At 36.5% G+C, this 15,766-nt stretch overlaps 1 protein-coding gene across 30 annotated transcripts in view; it reads left to right on the top strand.

Annotated features, from left to right (window-relative positions):
- Window positions 1-15,766, top strand: part of LOC145547098 (uncharacterized) — a 745,699-nt gene that overhangs the window by 507,661 nt on the left and 222,272 nt on the right. The gene's annotated exons all lie outside the window — the stretch shown is intronic.

Below are 15,766 nucleotides of genomic sequence, written 5' to 3' on the forward strand. Positions count from 1 at the left end.
AAAGTGTTTAAAGATAATTTTTCTTAAATCTAAAGACGAATGCCTTGAAATATTTTTTTCAAAATGAAATATTACTCATAAAATGTGTCTGTGTGTGTATGTGTATGAAAGCACTTTAAACAAAACAAAAAAAACGTATGTCTTATCTGGAAAGATTTAGGAAGACAGTAAGGAACTCTATTATTCATAGAAGGAAAACTGTGGAAGAGAAATTAAGCAAGATGTTTAACGCATGAATTGTAATATAGAATATTCTGATAAACAGGACCTAGTTGGAAAAGAGCCTTTAGAGATTCATTTTGTAAACTATGTCAATTCAACCATTATTTTACTTATTTGGAAGTCACAAATTTTGAATAGTCAAAACTATTGATTTCCAGCCTGTGGAAACTTTGTAGAATTCTACAGATATACTGAGTTATTATGCAAAGTTGAATAAGATCCAAATGCAAATCAAAATGCAGTAAAACAGAGTTGTTGCTTTACATTTATAAGTTTCTTAAAAATCAGTAATAAAAAGATGATAGTCCAAAGGAAAACATAATGAGTTAAAAAAATAAGTGATGGGTTTTATAGCATACCAGTAGCCAGGACATGAAATTTTGAAATGTTTCTTTTCAGTAGGAAAGGTTGAATAATATATTGTTGAGAGCACTAGGTTTAAGTGAGAAGGACTTGGGTTCTAGCTTTGTGACCTATGGTGAGATAGAAACATGGCATTCTAAGTTTCAGTCTCAGTGTCTATTTATAAAAGAAAAATAGTATTAGTTCTTATAGTGTTATGTGAGAATTTTTTTCTTGAAGTGCATTGGTGGCTAATAAAATTTTTTCACTTTTTACTTGGTCAAATAATTAGACAATGCTATTCAGTGTTTGCATGATTTTGAGAAATGAACAGCAGATTTCATGTAGAAGTTCAAGCTGAATCATCTTGCTACACTGGAAGGAAAGTTGGCATATGAATCAACACAGGGAGCAATTCCATTAGTAGAATCCATAATAAAGAAATAAAAAAAAATAATGAAAAGCGTATGTGCATGGTCATTTGCTAAAATTTTCCTTTTAGTAGCAATAAAAAGTCTAACACAAAAACAACACTTTTGCCATGTAAAGCAGTACATGATAACTTACATGGCTTATATAATTCTCTGACACTAGCAGTTAAATTGAACCTAAACAAACCTTTTTAAACTTATTTTTTAATAAGTTCTCAAGTTCTATCTGCCCTTCCTTTAGTAGGATTGCTGCTGCTAAGTCGCTTCAGTTGTGTCCAACTCTGTGCGACCCCATAGACGGCAGCCCACCAGGCTCCGCCGTCCCTGGGATTCTCCAGGCAAGAATACTGGAGTGGGTTGCCATTTAGTAGGATTAGCTAGTTACAAAAATGGAGGAAAAATTGGAATGCCTCTCTTAGGTCTACCTTTCCTCTTATAAAAAATAAAAGCAATTCTCATATTTTAAAAATGTTGCAAAACATATTGGTCAGGTTGCAAAGAATATGTTTATCTTGATGATTTTGCTAAGGTTTCCATAGAAATTCATGCTAAGTCATTTGCATATATTGACCCAATAAATGTTTATGGAAAACCTGCTGTGTGCAAGTTATAAATCTGGAGTAAAAGCCTGAGTGAAAATAATGGCTTGATGCATCCATTGATCCCCAAAACAAGACTGATACTAATGATTAAAAGAATCTGGTCATGAACAACAAAATTGCATTGCTTTTTTTCCTCCAGTCATTAACATACAAAAAACATACACTAACATACTAAACGTAAATAAATAAAATTTTTATTTATTTATTTATTTCCCTAAGTACATTTTGGGCTTCCTGGGTAGCTCAAACAGTAAAGAATCTGCCTGCAATGTGGGAGACCTGAGTTCAGTCCCTAGGTCAGGAAGATCCCCTGGAGAAGGGAATGGCCACCCTCTCCAGTATTCTTGCCTGGAGAATCTCATAGACAGAGGAACCTGGCAGGCTACAGTCCATGGGGTCGCAAAGATTCGGACACGACTAAGCGACTAACACACACACACACAAGCACATTTTAAGGGTAATTTATTTTGCTTTTCCAATGTTGGCCTTTATTTCCAACTTACAAACTTTGACTACTATATCTGATTTGAATATTATAAAAAGGATTACAGTAACATCTGATGAAAATATTATAAAAAAGATTACAGTAATTCCCATTATTCATAAACAGAGCGGAGAGAAAGAAAATAGGGAAGAGAATGAAACAATCACAAGGATGAAACAATCACAGTATTAGCTGAATCCTGGATGAAATCCCTTACATATATAGAATCCCTTTCTAAAGGATGTTATATAAAATTTCAATATACAAGAAAAGCCATCTTATATAATCATGCCTGTCTGAGCTAGAATTTGTGGATTCGGGGCAATGACTTTTCTTAGTGAATTTGTCATTTTCTTTGTAAAATGCAGATTGTGAAGAGAAATGAACAACCACAGGAGGCTCGATTCAAATTTGTTGAGTCAATTCATTTAAATTCAACAAATGTTTTTTGAACACCCACTGGGTGTCAAATCTTGGTGTTGGAGTAATTGATTCATAATGGTTTGGATGGTTTTCAAACAGAGTTTCCTATATTTTCTTTGTTATATGTGTGGTGGGGTTCTGAGATAACTAACATATTAAAATCTTGTAAATTCCTGAAGGAATGATACAGAAGGACAAACAAACATTATTATCTGCACTCAAGACTATCATTTCTTTTGTAACAACCTTTTTGTCAGAAAATTGTGCCTTATAAATATGAAAAACTTGTTGATAACAAATGCAAATAGAATCAAATTTGCAAATTATTTTGAGACTTTACAAAAATCTTGACAAATCAACATCTGCTCCTAGAAAGTTATTCAGACATGCTAATAAATAAAGAAAGATGAAGTTATACATAAAATCATGAGGCTAAATGAGGCTTCAGGATGTATCTTTATTTTTTTTACCTTCTCAGAAAAACTATCAAATCATTCACAGAAGATGTGGCTATTTTACTCACACACAGTTTTTTCTTAAAGCTGTTACAGAAGATTCACTTATTCTTTATTGAATTCTATGGCAAGCCACTTAATATCTCCTTATATGGTCAAAACCTATTAAGCTTACCATTTAGCTGCCAATTTCTATTTTCTTATTACTGTATTTCTTTATCACTTCTCACAGATTGCTCTAAAATATTTCACACCCTGGTGTCTCTCTTCAGTACCCTCTTATATCTGCTCTTAAAATTCTCCCGTAGTTTTTTTTTCTTTTTAATATGAACAAAGTCTAAGCATCTAGAATTTAACCAGTGTGTAGTCTTAGGAGACAAACTCTTATAGTAGTAGAAAAATGAGAAACAGGAATCCAGGATTTTTATATTATGTCCAGTTTTGTCACACCAGTGAATTCTAGTCAACGTTGAAGGAAAATGCTGATGTAGGATGCTTGGATAGGTCAGTTCTGGTACATAAGGTTGCACTTCTGTTATGGGAGGTACCCATGGGTGATAAAAAGCTAGAAAAGTAATTCCACTAGAGAGTTCTCTAGTGGTTCTCTGTAGAGACAGTCATTTACAGGCTTGCCTGCTCATTTGCTTCTCAGGAAGCCATTTGGCTTAGGTAACAGGTCTGCTTTCAGGGCTGGGCATATGGCAAATCCCAAACCCACAACAATAAAAGCTGTTTATGTTTGGTTTTCACTAAGAAGGGCCTGTAGTGATAAGAACCCTTCTGGGACCTCCAGTACTGAAACCCTGATACTCACACGCCCCTTACCCTCCCAATCACTGCTGCTGCTGCTAAGTCGCTTCAGTCGTGTTCCACTCTGTGAGATCCCATAGACGGCAGCCCACCAGTCTCTGCCGTCCCTGGGATTCTCCAGGCAAGAACACTGGAGTGGGTTGCCATTTCCTTCTCCAGTGCATGAAAGGGAAAAGTGAAAGTCAAGTCGCTCAGTCGTGTCCGACTCTTAGCGACCCCATGGACTGTAGCCTACCAGGCTCCTCTGTCCATGGGATTTTCCAGGCAAGAGTACTGGAGTGAGGTGCCATTGCCTTCTGCCCTCCCAATCACACCACTTGTCAAATTTCCCAAAAAGGATTTTGACTTCCATTAATAGGCTGAGCTTGGCAGCACCTCCAGAAGTGACCATATGAAGTTACATTTACTCTAGAAGAAAGGGGTTTGTGCTTTTTTAGTGGCACAATTAAATGTCAGGCATCTCTTTGAGTACATTTTAGAATAAAGGTGGGGAAAACATGATAAGGACTAGATTCATTATCATAGAAATATTTCAGTGTCCTGGTCTAACTTAGTCCTTCCCTTTCCTCCATATGAATGATATAATTTTTAGATATTTTGTAAATGAAGAAACAGGATATTAGGAAAGAGTGGAGGCAAAAGTGAAGGACTTGATTTCAGAGGCTAAACAACCAATACAATAAAAAACTGGAAGTAGAGGAAGAAATTGAGAAAAAGAGAACTTGAGATGGCAAGAATGGTGGATGTGAGGTGTGAGAGATTCTAAATGAGTTGGGAATGAGTGAATGGGCTATTTGAGATGTATCACCCTGGGCTCTTCAGGAGACAGGAGTGAAACAATGAAACTCTTTTAACTTACACAGTTGTTGTCCAGTGCTTCTCCAAGTGTGATGTGCAGACGCGGAACCGCAGTGCCCCAGGTTTTGTGGGTCTTAATATAATACTCATTTTATCTGTACATCTACCTCTCTAAACTTTGAACTTCTTAAGGGCTGTACTGTTTTATTCATCTCTGATTTCTGGCCATGTCTGAACAATTGTGTGATTACTTCAGCATGTCCCTGGAATGCTACATTGGCATTTCCAAATACAAAGATTTTATTACAATAGTTTAATAATAACTTTCTCTTTTTCTCTTGAAAGCATTAATATATTTGTGTTATTTTAAAATATATATATATGTATATACATATATATATATATATATCAACATATAAATATATATGGATATTTACTGTGCTTAGTCACTCAGTTATGTCCAATTATTTGTGACCCCCATGGACTATAGCCTTCCAGGCTCCTTCTGTCCATGGGGATTCTCCAGGCAAGAATACTGGAGTGGTTTGCCATTTCCTCCTCCAGGGGACCTTTCCAACCCAGACATCAAACCCAGATCTCCCACATTGCAGGCAGATTCTTTACCATCTGAGTCACTGGGGAAGCCCATGTATAGATATCAGTTCAGTCGCTCAGTCCTGTCCAACTCTTTGCAACTCCATGGACTGCAGCATGCCAGACCTCCCTGTCCATCACCAACTCCTGGAGCTTGCTCAAACTCATGTCCATAGAGTCAGTGATGCCATCCATCTGTTTCATCCTCTCTCGTCCCCTTCTCCTCCCACCTTCAATTTTTCCCAGCATCAGGGTCTTTTCAAATGAGTCAGTTCTTCGCATCAGGTGCCCAAAGTATTGGAGTTTCAGCTTTAGCATCAGTCCTTCTAATGAATATTCAGGACTGGTTTCCTTTAGGATGGACTGGTTGGATCTCCTTGCAGTCCAAGGGACTCTCAAGTCTTCTCCAACACCACAGTTCAAAAGCATCAATTGTTCAGTGCTCAGCTTTCTTATAGTCCAACTCTCACATCCATACATGACTACTGGAAAAACCATAGCTTTGACTAGACAGATCTAGGCATAGTTATATTCAACATATATCTTAAAGGTACATATTGAAGGTATAGTTAGAATATTACACTTTATTCTTAAGAAATATTACACAAGTGTAATGACTTCATGCTTGAGAAAGCACATCTCCTACATCTCAAGTTATACAGTTTGGCAGCTACTGTTTGAATAAAGATACAATGTACATAATCTAATGTTGAGGCTCTAAAACATCTTAAAATACATTTTAAGTTTTATTACATTATAAGTCTAGAATATCACCTAAGAAAATAATTTTTTCTATTCTTTCATAGTCTCTCTCTTTTTAATTTTTATTGTGCATTCAAGTATAGTTGATTAACAATGGTATGTTAGTTTCAGGTGGTTATGTTACTTTTGGGTATACAGAAAAGTGATTCAGTTATACATATACATTTATCTATTCTTTTTCAAGTTAATTTCCCATTTAGGTTATATGGAATATTGAGCAGAGTTTCCTATGCTATTAATATATAGTAGATCCTTGTTGGTTTGTTGTTGTTGTTCAGTCACTAAGTCGTGTCCTACTCTTTGTGACCCGATGAACTGCAGCACGCCAAGCTTCCCTGTCCTTCACTATCTCCTGGACTTTTCTCAAACTCATGTCCTTTGAGTCAGTGATGCCGTTCAATCATCTCATCCTCTGTCACCCACTTCTCCTCTTGCCCTCAATCTTTCCCAGCATCAGTCTTTTCCAATGAGTCGGTTGGTTATCTATTTTAAATATTACAGTGTGTTTATGTCAATAATTTTTAATTCAGAAAATAAACTTATGTGCAAAGATATTCATTGAACATTGCTTTTTGATAATGAAAAATTGAAAATATCCAAAATATCCTAAAAAGAGAATAATAGTTTAGTTTAATTGGTATAGTTTTAAACAAAATGGCTAGAAAATATTTTGTTGTGATGTTGCTGAGAAAGGCAAGATTAAACTAATATACATATATATATATAAAACAATCATTAACTTTATAAATATAAAATGATTAGAAAATAATACATTTGAATGTTAACAGTGTTCTTTAGATTGGGTTATTTTTTCTTTCCTTTTAAATTTCTATATTAACTGTATTTCTATAATTGATAACTTTCAAAATTAAAAATAATTTAAAAAACCTTATTATTAAGGAATAGTTAAAACACTATTTTTAAAATTCAGTTAATAAAATTTATTTTTCAAATTTCTCATATGTCCAATAAACTAATATGCATAACTATACTCATTTGATCAATGTATAGTGAACACATTCTGTACATGAGACAGGATGTTAGATGTTTGGGGCACGTTCCAGGATTTGAATTATGAATCTCTCCTATATTATTTTTTGAAATAATGAAAAATATTATTAACAAGATACATGTATTATGGAAATTTTTACTATGAGATTTATTAAAATGTACTATTTTTCTCTATATGTTGAGTATTGAAAATACATACAAAATTCACAGTAAAATATCACTAAACTATTTTAGCTACAATTAAGTCCCAAATGATATAAGCCAGACTAAAAGTTAGTAATAAAAAGCATGCTTATACTTACCTCTTCCCCCCATAAAAAGAACCAAACTAAAAGATACAAAGAATTTAAGAAACAGAAAGATAACAGACTAAAATCAGCCTTAGAGTTGAATCCATCAATGAACTTCTTTTACCATCTATATTCATTCATCAGGTGATTTTATCCAGTTCAGAGGATTAAATACCATCTTTGGGCTTGTGTCTCTAAATCTTATCTATCCGGTTTAGATCACTCCCTTGAATTTCAGACATCTATCCAACTAGCTCTTCACTCTCTTCACTTGGATATCCAGTCAACACCACAGACCTAACATATTTAAAACTGGCTTCCTAAGAGTTTTCACTGTTCCTTTTACAGCCTTTAGTTTTCTTTTCTCAGAGGCTTAGGCCCAAATCTTGATGGTCTCTCTTATCTTTTATTTAATTTTATTTTTTTCCTTTCACACTCATATGTGATCTTTGAGCAAATCCTGTTGGCTCTGCTTTAAGAATATTTCAAGAATCTGGCCAATTCTCTCTGCCTCCACTGCCACCACCCATGTCTCACCTGAATCATGATCTCCCCACTTCTGTCCTAAGTTTCTCCTCCTCTTGTTCTCAGAACAAGAGAAGAGATTGTTATTCTGCTGTACTTGGGTTCTTTTCCTTAATAGCAGCAAGGCTTATCCCAACTCTTCCTTTCGATCTCCCTTCAAATGCCCACTTTTTCAGTGAGTCCTCCTCTGGCCAGCCTGGCCAAAATTGCAACCCCCACCTCCCACAGTGAAATTCCCTAATCCCCCTTTCTGCTTTGTTTTTCTAACCAGCACTTTAATTATTTTAATATCTTACACCCTCCTCTCCCAATATAATCTTCATGAGGGCAGATATATTTGTCTATTTCGTTCATTTCCACATCTCCAGTGCCAAGGAGAGATGCTTTCCATATAGCTGATACACAGCAAATATTTCTTAAATTGATAAATGAATGTCCCATGGAATGATGGTGATAACTTATAGAAATTTGAGTAGAGGCAAAAGAGGGACTAAAGATAAAATCTTGCTTGTTTAAGAACTGGGAAATGTAGCTGAATTATTTCTCCCATCAAGTGAATTAATAGATGGTGAAAATAAGTTAAAATTGGCCATTTTGTGTTGTTTCACATTCTCAGCCAACCAGCCTCATTCTAAACCTGGCTCATATATTCAGAGACTGAAGGGCAGAGTATATCATGAGAAACGCTGGGCTGAATGAAGCACAAGCTGGAATCAAGATTGCCAGGAGAAATATCAATAACCTCAGATATGCAGATGACACCACCCTTATGGCAGAAAGTGAAGAAGAACTAAGCAGCCTCTTGATGAAAGTGAAAGAGGAGAGTGAAAAAGTTGGCTTCAAACTCAACATTCAGAAAACTAAGATCATGGCATCTGGTCCCATCACTTCCTGGCAAATAGATGGGGAAATAGTGGAAACAGTGAGAGACTTTATTTTGGGGGCTCCAAAATCATTGCAGATGGTGACTGCAGCAATGAAAATAAAAGATGGTTGCTCCTTGGAAGAAAAGTTATGACCAAACTAGACAGCTTATTAAAAAGGAGACACATTACTTTGCCAACAAAGGTCCATCTAGTCAAAGCTATTGTTTTTCCAGTAGTCATGTATGGAAGTGAGAGATGGCCTATAAAGAAAGCTGAGCACTGAAAAATTGATAGTTTTGAGCTATGTTGTTGGAGAACTCTTGAGAGTCCCATGGACTGCAAGGAGATCCAACCAATCCATCCCAAAGGAAATCAGTCCTAAATATTCATTCATTGGAAGGACTGATGCTGAAGCTGAAACTCCAATACTTTGGGCACCTGATGCGAAGAACTGACTCATTGGAAAAGACCCTGATGCTAGGAAAGATTGAAGGTGGGAGGAGAAGGGGACAGCAGGGGATGAGATAGTTGGATGGCATCACCGACTAGATGGACATGAGTTTGAGCAAGCTCCAGGAGTTGGTGATGGACAGGGAGGCTTGGTGCGCTGCAGTCCATGCTGTCACAAAGAGTCAGACATGACTGAGTGACTGAACTGAACCTAAGTGCATTTGGTTGGTCAGTTTCTGGCAGTCTTACCACAACTGAATTGCTCTCCCAGCTCCTATTCCCAGCTGATTCATGATTCAGAGAGTGGACTCTACAATATCTGGACATGGGGTACATTTGTCTTTGAATTTACATAATAGAAAGCTAAATTGCTGAAAAGGATACATACATTATTTTATAATCACCATTTGCAGGACTTTGAGCTGGAAAGGATTTAGGCAAGATATAGTATATTCAGTGTTGAGGAATCTAACTTTTTCAGTATTTGGCTAAAGATGGAAAAAAATTATTAGAAAATTAGATATTAGGCTCTTTGCAACCCAATGGACTGTAGCCCGCCAGGCTCCTCTGTCCATGGAATTTTCCAGGCAAGAATACTGGAGTGGGTTGCCATTTCTTCCTCCAGAGAAGCTTCCCCGCTCAGGGATCAAACATGTGTGTCTTGGATCTCCTGCATTGGCAGGTGGATTCTTTACCACTGAGCCACCTGGGACGTCCATTAGATGCAGTAAGTTCAAGCAAACATAAAGATGACCTCCTATTTTTATCTTTGAGGCTCAAGTGACAATGATTCAGAATTGCCAAGCTCAGAATAGAATTCACATTATGTTCCACATTTGTAAGGAATCTAGTACATAAATTCTTAAATGGAGCAGTTTAACCAACTTTATTAAGAATGAACAGCTGAATGAAATTGTAATGGTATAATGTAGAAGCATAAAAATTGAAAGAGTACAGTCACCTTGTAACTTTCATCCGTTTTATATTTATACTCTCTCTTCTGTTTATTGTATCATATATCATATGATTCAGCTTCCATGGAAGCTCATTTTTTTGTTTTCTAAAGAATAGCCCCAGTGATATAGCCATGGTAACCTGGAGTAGTAACTTAAGGATACATGACCCCCTATCCACTCCAGATGGCCTTGTATGATTTCTTCAATAGTTTTAAAATGCAAAGAAGCTCTGTGGACATCAGTCAAATAATGACATTTAAATGTTCACTAGCCTAAGATTTTCTTGAATGAAGAAGGCATCTGGATAAATGTGCACATTTGGAAAGCAATGGAGTCCCACCCTCCCCAATGCAGAGAACCTCCTCTGGTTCTCTGTAAAAGAACCAGAATGAGTCAGGAATGATCCGATGAACTCCCATACAAAGGCAAATCATGTTATACCTTGAACCAATTCTCCTCTTGAGTGTCAGATTAAAGTGGTTAACATATCCATTGGTCTTAGAAATGGCTTGATAGCTGTTGATAAGACTGGATTGCTTAAATTGCCACTGAATTGCCCTCTTCTATTACTTTGCCAGAATCAGTAAAAGGCTTCCTATATTATGTATAGGACTCTTGAGAATTCCTTAGACTGCAAGGAGATCCAAGCAGCCAATCCTAAAGGAAATCAGTCCTGAATATTCATTGGAAGGACTAATGCTGAAGTTGAAAGCCCAATACTTTGGTACCTGATCCGAAGAACTGACTCGTTTGAAAGGATTCAGATGCTGGGAAAGATTGAAGGCGAGAGGAGAAGGGGACAACAGAGGATGAGATGGTTGGATTGCATTACTGACTCGATGGACATGAGCTTAAACTCCAGGAGCTGGTGATGGACAGGGAAGCCTGGCATGCTGCAGTCCATGGGGTTGCAAAGAGTCGGACACAACTGAGCAACTGAACTGACATATTATGTAAAGTGGTGGCTAAGGCTATTGTTCTTGATGAGACCTATGAAGTATTTAGTATTACCTTATCTAAAAGACATTTATGTCATACTGTTCTTATAGATATTCTTTAGGTATTCTGCTGTCTGTTGCTAATAACTACTTTATGTGGACTTTAAGTAACCATTACAGAATATTTATATTTATCACTCTGTCACATATTTTGGCCTTCTTTAATCTCATTCAAGCATATTATTTTATTAGAGAAATGAGAATTATTATTAGCTTATTTCACAGAGGTTTTTTCCTTCTTTATCTATAAAAATGATTCAGATGTGTAAAATGTCCACAATGTACAAAGCAGTTGTATTTACAGAATAACCGTAAGTCATGAAATTTTTAAAGCCAAAGTACATCTTTTCACGGCATTAATTTTACTCAGAGGTGGCTATAAAAATGTTATTACATAATGTTCAATATATTAAGGAATAGAATTAAGAAGTCATATGCATTTTTTATTTTAAAAAGCAAGTAAAACAAAGAAAATTTGTGTTTGTACAGCTGGTTTACATTTATCCTCACAGTCTCAAGGTTATACATCCATATCCCAGGACGATAAATCTTGCATAGATAAAAACTGTGAGACACACCAAATACATTATTTATACATTTTGTTTTATTTTATGGTTGCACTGGATCTTCATTGCTGCACGAGGGCTTTTGGTTGCGGTGAGTATGAGCTGCTCTTCCTTGCAGTGCATAGGCTTCTCATTGTCGTGGGTTCTCTTGTTGCAGAGCACAGTCTCAAGAGCATGTGGGCTTAGTAGTTGTCGCTCACAGGCTCTAGAGTGCAGGCTCAGTAGTTGTGGTGCAGGATTAGTGCTCTGTGGTGTATGGAATCTTCCCGAGCCGGGGATGGAACCTATGTCCCCTGTGTTGTTAGGTGGATTATTTACCAATGGACCACCAGGAAAGCTCCTATTTATATATTTTGCTCATTTTAACTACTGTGTGTGGTAGGTATGGCAGAAGTTTAACAATTCCATTTTACAGAAGGGGAAGCTGAAGCTAAAAAGAATTTTATGATTTGCCAAAATGAATAATTAGTTTTGAGACATGGCCCTAGGCCTTAAGACTACAAATCTGAATCTCTTTCCTGAATTTCATGCTCATATTAATATAATTATGAAGGACAAAAATTTATAAAGAAAAAATAGTAATAACATAGCAAGAATAAATGTTGTTCTTGTTGTTTAGTCACTAATTCATGTCCAACTCTTTGTGGCCCCTTTTAACTGCAGCATGCCAGGCTTCCCTTTCCTCCACTATCTCCTGGAGTGTGCTCAAATTCATGTTCATTGAGTCGGTGATGCTGTCTAACCATCTCATCCTCATCTCATCCAGATGCCTCTCATCATCCTGTTGCCTTCTATGTTTTCCAGCATCAGGGTCTTTTCCAGTGAGTTGGCTCATCAGAAGGCCAAAGTATTGGAGCTTCAGCTTCAGCATCATTCCTTCTAATGAATAGTCAGGGTTTATTTCCTTTAGGATTGATGGTTTGACCTCCTTGCAGTCCAAGGGACTCTCCAGAGTCTTCTCTAGCACCACAATTCAAAAGCATCAATTTCTTGACACTTAACCTTCTTTATGGTCCAGCTCTTACCTCTGTACATGATCACTAGAAAAAAACATAGCTTTGACTATATAGACCTTTGTTGGCAAAGTGATATCTCTGCTTTTTATTCAACTGTTTAGATTTGTCATAGCTTTCCTTCCAAGGACCATGAGTCTTTTAATTTCATGGCTTCAGTTCACCATCTGTAGTGATTTTGGAGTCCAAGAAAATAAAACCTGTCACTGCTTCCACTTTTTTCACCATCTATTTGCCATGAAGTGATGGGACCAGATGCCATGAATAGATAAAACCCATCACATCAAAAATGGACTTTCTTTCTTGATTGTAATGTATGCTTTCTCTGATTTGTAAAAATTCTATTTAATAAACTTCTTAGTATAGCACTTTTAATATGACCTTTAATATGGCTCACTTGGCCAATAATCTATTGATATGAATCACCCACAAGAGCTATCTATTTACCTACCTACCTATCTAGTTATTTATATGTCTACAAGGTGTGAAGTACAAAAATAAAAAGCTAAAAGGAAATATTTCCTGACCACAGTAATGATTACAATAAAATTGTTCACTGCAGGACAGCTATGGCCTGGTGTGATCCATATTGGATGCTGTAATATAAACTGAATGCAATATATTAGCCAAAGGAACTCAGCAGCATATGCAGCTGTTAATTGACAAAAATAAATTCAGCTGGTACATGAACACATACCATGAACCCTGCTTTATATTCCCACAATTTCTGTGAAACTGAATGGTGCCCACATGGCATAACAAAACAATGGTTTTCAGAAAAATTGCCTGCACAACCTCCACTTGATTTGTATGTTTAAATACTCCCATGGTTTCACACTTCATGCATACAGTCATTACTTAAAGGGGGATCAATGAAAAAAAAAAGAAAAAAATTATTTTGGAGTTCAGTTATTTTGTAATGTCATTTAAGTCAATCCAGTTCCATCCATTTTTAGAGAAAGAAGAATTTAAAAGGTAAGCTTTGTGTTTGGTATACCTTATAATAGATAGAAATTTGTGAAATTTCCAAAAACTGACGTTATGGACTGCTAAAGAATGACTTATAAAGAAACATGTATTCAATGAAGTCTCTTCACATGGCATATACTGCATCTGTTTCACAGATTGGTTTAGGCTATAGATACTATGTAAAATAGATATTTTACTTGATATTTTTCATAGTACACTAACTTTTCACCCAGGTACTGACTTTGACTCTCTTCTGTGGATGAGGAGGATTTTTTCCATAAAAATGATACTTTATCTCTCACCGCCTATATTAACTTTGACTCTCATCTATGGACCAGGAAGAATTTTTCCATAAAAATGAAAAATACACAAAATAAATAACTTTTATTTTCTCACTTTACTAAGTATGCATCCTGTCACTTAATTCTCACAGAAAAACTATTAGATGGGTAATTTTATCTGCATTTTCTATAAGAGTGAGTCAAAGTTTACAGCAATTAAGCAACTAGCTCCAAATTGCATATTAGTATACTGGTATTTGTTCCCAAGCCTATGTAAATACTCCAGAGTCGGTGCTTTTAACCAATGCTTACCATATTTGCCTCTAAATGAGTACAGGAATTTTTTTAAAAAATCAAGTCAGGTTGTCTTTTCATTTTTTAAGCTTAGAAAAACAACATAAAATCATGAAATCTTTAACTGGATATGACAGGTAGACCCTAAAGTAACCCCAGTGATCTCTGCTATCTGGCATTCATGCCTTTCAGATCCCCACCCCTAGAGGGTGGGTGGGACCTGTGACTTGTTTATAACTAATAGAACACAGAGAGGTAATAGAATGGCACTCCTGAGATTATATCACATGGTGTTAAGTCTTACTGGGCTTCCCAGGTGGCACTACTGGTAAAGAACCTGCCTGCTAATGCAGGAAACGTAAGACATGTGGATTCAATCCCTGGATCAGGAAGATCCTCTGGAGAAGGGAATGACAATGGACTCCAGTATTCTTGCCCTAAGAATCCCATGGACAGAGGAGCCTAGCAGGCTACAGTTCATAAGGTTGCAAAGAGTCGGACAAGACTGAAGCAACTTGGCATGGAGGCAAGTCTTGCGAGTCCAACTGCTTCAGAGCTTTTCTTTGCTGGCTTGATGAAGTAAACAGCTATGCTGAGAAAGCCCACTGGCAAGCAATCACTGGTGTTTGATTTGTAGCACCTGAGGGCAACCTCAGCTGAGAGTTGACAGCCAAGAAAAAGTAAGGGCCTTGGGACTTACAGCCCCAAGTAAATGAATTCTGATTGGATGTGCTTAAGAGAAGATACATTCCCAGTTGAGCCAGATGAAAATGCAGTTCATAAACTTGTTTGCAACCCTGCTACATCTTGAGTAGAGGACCCAGTCCTGTATCAGGATGCCTGACCAACAGAAACTAAGAGGTAATAAATATGTGTTCTGTTACCCACTAGGTGCATGGTAACTTGTTGTGAAGAATATAAAACTAATGCCCTGGGTGAGAAGCAAGATTGGCAGGAATATTTCAGAAAGGAAAATGACATCTCTATTTTAATTCACTTGCATCTGAACCATATCTGTGTGCACTATCAATCCTTGAAATACAGACTCTAGACTTCTGAAATTACCTCAGTGATCTCGACCTTGAGGCTTAGAGCAAATCCCAAAACGAACAGTACTTAGAGTTCCATCATGTCAAGTGGAGAGAAGTTTTGCTTTCTCTCAAGTTAAACTATTTTTAATTCTGCAAGTGAGAATTCATCTCCTGAGTCATTATTATTCAACATCAAATATATAATATTTGAGTTGAGATTTTGCTAATGCACAAGGAAAAAATAACAATATTCTTTTATTTTTCTTGCTGTCCCTTGATTTTCTCGGGTGCCCTTTATAAAAAGTCAAGACATACCCAGGGAAAAATAACTGAATTTCAGAAAACTTGGAGTTATGTTGCTTACTTTCAATGACTATTAAATGTCAGGAAACCATCTGAAAGGAAAGGTAATGTTGATGTTAAATTCTAAATAGTGTCTGGAAAAAAATGTAGATATATTTACAAAGTGTTTCCTGACTTATTGTGTATAGTCTCTATCACAACCATATAGAATCACTGCAGTCTTAGCCATTTAAACAACACAAATGCATTGTCTCACAGTCCTATGGGTCCTAAATACAGTAGGTTTGGCT

This window comes from Giraffa tippelskirchi, chromosome 1, assembly GCF_054371585.1.
Source record: "Giraffa tippelskirchi isolate mGirTip1 chromosome 1, T2T-mGirTip1v1.2.pri, whole genome shotgun sequence".
In the NCBI taxonomy this organism is placed as follows: Eukaryota; Metazoa; Chordata; class Mammalia; order Artiodactyla; family Giraffidae; genus Giraffa; species Giraffa tippelskirchi.